The following is a 3,483-nucleotide window of genomic DNA, read 5'->3' as shown; positions in this document are numbered from 1 at the left end:
ACACACACACACACACACACACACACACACACACACACACACACACACACACACACACACACACACACACACACACACACACACACATCACACACACACACACACACACACACACACTCACACACACACACTCACACACACACACACACACACACAAAACAAGGAAACGACACAAATTATCTTATTCATAAATTATTCCATTTTTTATGTACAATGGCATTCGCATTATGCGAATCATCGTTAGAAGATTATCGAATAGTTTACTTGGACGAGCCATCTCTAATAATAGAACGAAACTGTAAATTTAATTGCGCGCTAATTTTCGTTGCGACACTCAGATTGTATCGTGATACAATTGCATTAGAAGATCGCAATTGTCATTTCCTGTATCGTCTTTCAACGCGACTATCGATCGCGTAGGATATACTCGGCACGCGAAATCGGATTTACGGTTATACAGATGTAATAATCAGCAATGGACAGAAAATCGATTCTCCCACACTTAATAATAAGATAATTATTAAAACGTTAATAAGATAAAACGATTCTTCTCTTTAAATGCCAAGTACTAATTAGGAAGAACTATAGTCCTTGCGCAGTCGCAAGTTTAAAGAATGTTCAGATTACTATTGGGGATCAAAATACGTTTTATTTAATTTCAATCGTCAGAACTATCTCATAGGATTATTTTAATGTATAATTGCAAAAAAATTGAATTTCTGCGTACTGTATGTAAAATTTTTAACTAATAATATAAATACATTCATTTTATTTTTTAAATCATTTGAACTAATTCTGGTAATTTTCTTAAATATTTTCTTTTAATGATGATTATTATAATAATGATTATCATGTATTTTATTAAACTAAAATATTCATAGCATTAACTTTTATATGAAAATTTATGATATCTTATACAAAGATAATATACGTGAGACCATCTTTCACATAATACACGTGTGAGAAACAGCGTCATTTGTAGAATACTGTTCTTTTTTTGTTTTTGAGAAACATGCACCATGTAATCCGATAGCGGTAAAATAACTATGGCGAACGAGGATTTCCAACGACTCTGATTAATTTCTATTCGCCACAGCTCGTGTAACGACTTCAAAACGAATAGTAATGGTGAATGCGTCCTCGTCGTGTCGTTTGTAGTCCAATGATAGCCACCGCGTTGCGCTAATGAAACATTGTTTACAACAAAAACGTAAAATCTCGAACATCGGGGACGGATGTGGCGAATTTCGGTAATTTCCGGTGGGCGAGGAATACCGGCAGGCGCCAGGATATTCTTCCTGCAAGAACGCGAAAAAAAGAGAATGCAAAATAACGATGATATTTCGTTTCTGCTTCTGTTTTCCTTTGCGGATAAAGAATATGACGATAATGAATGCGCGTCCTATGCCGCTAGAATCTTATCGGGACGGAAAGAATAACAACAACGTATTTGAAATAGAATATGGATTTTCTCAACAGGAGAGATTTTTCGAAAATACAAAACACCAGTTTTTTACGCGGCCATTTTAATCGACATTATTCTAAAACCTTTAATTTGTAACTAAATACAAATAATATAAATTAAATAATGTTGAATCAAGGCTCATCAGAAATGAATCAGTTCTCGATACAAATAATTCCCGATGATAATTATTATTCATTCAAAATGTACAGCTTTCTGTCATTTTGTCTTTGATGTGGTTCGTAATTTTTTACTAAGAAATCTTATAAATATTACCCGACAAAATATATTAAAACATCAGAATACTATTAATAAAGAAGATTTTTTTTCAGTTATTTTCAAATCATAAATATGAAGACTGTCTTTATAAAAGTTGTAAGTTCCAGAGAGAAAGGAGTTTCAATTATGCAATGTATTACACGCAGGATGTATCTCTCGTTATAAATTTCGCAATAAATTTAACAATGATGTAATTGAGTTACATTGATTCAGTGTAAAAATTGGAGCTCCAAATTTCCAAGCGTATTTCCCGGACAAGATTTTCAGAGTCATTGCACCTTCGCGAACCGGTCTCGCCGGTACCAGCAAAGGCAGCAATCGCCAGCTAGTGTCAGCAGCATCTGAACCAGCGCTCGCTCCGTCTCTGGCTCTGTAGTCCGGTACAACGCGCTCGTCACCAGGACCACGCCCTCGGCGAAGAACCGACGCCGACGCCGTCGTCCCTTCCTCCCCTCTTGAACGTCCGCTCCGCCGCTCTCGACCTCTCATTCTCCCTCTCTCTCTCCCTCTCTCTGTCTCTCTTTCTCCATTAGCAACCCTCGCGTCCCACCCGCCACCTCCTCGCCAGCCAGCCTGACGGCCCCCCAGGATCTCCTCATCAGAGCGACTCGACTCGTCGTCGACGGTGACTCGCGCGTTGCCCCGCGCCAGTCCGCCACCGACCTCGCGATCGTCCACATCGTCGTCGTCGTCGTCGTCGTCGTCGTCGTCGTCGTCATCATCGTCGTCGTCGTCGTCGTCGTCACCACCCGTCGTCGCCGTCGCGTCGTGCCGTGCCTGGTGGTGGTGGTGGGTGAATGATCAGTGCGCGCAAAAGGGAGAGGGAGAGAGAAAGAGAGAGAGAGAGAGAGAGACCGGAAACCAAGCACATAACAGTCGTTGACTCGGGGGTGATCAAAGTGGGCCGGTGATCGATCGATCGCCAATACTGGGATCGGTTGATCCAGGATCGAGGAGAGCGAGAGACGCCGCGCGATCTTGGTCCCGGGGGTTGTTGCTTGGATGACACTAGAGTGGTAGTGCACGTTACTGATCGAAGAAGAGTCAGTGTACGGTGATCTTAGAACGTTCGGTATCCACTGGATTCCAGAAGGACTGCACGGAGTCGCGGAAGACTTGCGATAAATCGTCAAACTCGGAAGCAGCCGCGTCATATGGTATGTTACAATTACCTGTCATGATAGATGTTGTGTACTGTGTAAATGGATTTAGGATGTAGCGGAAGACGAGTAGGAAGGATCGAGCAAGTGTTGAAGTGTTATTTGGTCTGGTGTAACGAGCCGGAGCGGTACTTGCATGACAACAACGAAATGTTGAGCGTGACTGGTCGTAGCCGTAGTTACAGCGAAGTCACGTTTCTACGTTTAACTCTTAACGAGAAGACGCGGAAAATGTATGTTTCTTTTGAAAGCACTCCAGGTGTATCCATACGAACAATAAAGCTGGAAATAAACTGAAAACGACGAGTTGCAATTTTCACGAAGAAAATTGGTTTCTTTAAGTTTCAGAATTTGTCTTGAAATATTACACTGAAAGTTTGAATCGTGCATATTTATAGAAATAGAATGTGGAAAATTATTAGGACCTGTTTATTTAAATGTACATTTTAAATAATGGAAAAACGAGAAAATATATAAATATTTAAAATGCAAAAGTATTTATCAGGAATAAATAACTACAGTGTGTGTGTGTGTGTGTGTGTGTGTGTGTGTGTGTGTGTGTGTGTGTGTGTGTGTGTGTGT

Source organism: Atta cephalotes, assembly GCF_000143395.1.
Source record: "Atta cephalotes unplaced genomic scaffold scaffold00086, whole genome shotgun sequence".
Classification (NCBI taxonomy): domain Eukaryota; kingdom Metazoa; phylum Arthropoda; class Insecta; order Hymenoptera; family Formicidae; genus Atta; species Atta cephalotes.
This window is presented reverse-complemented; position numbering follows the sequence as displayed.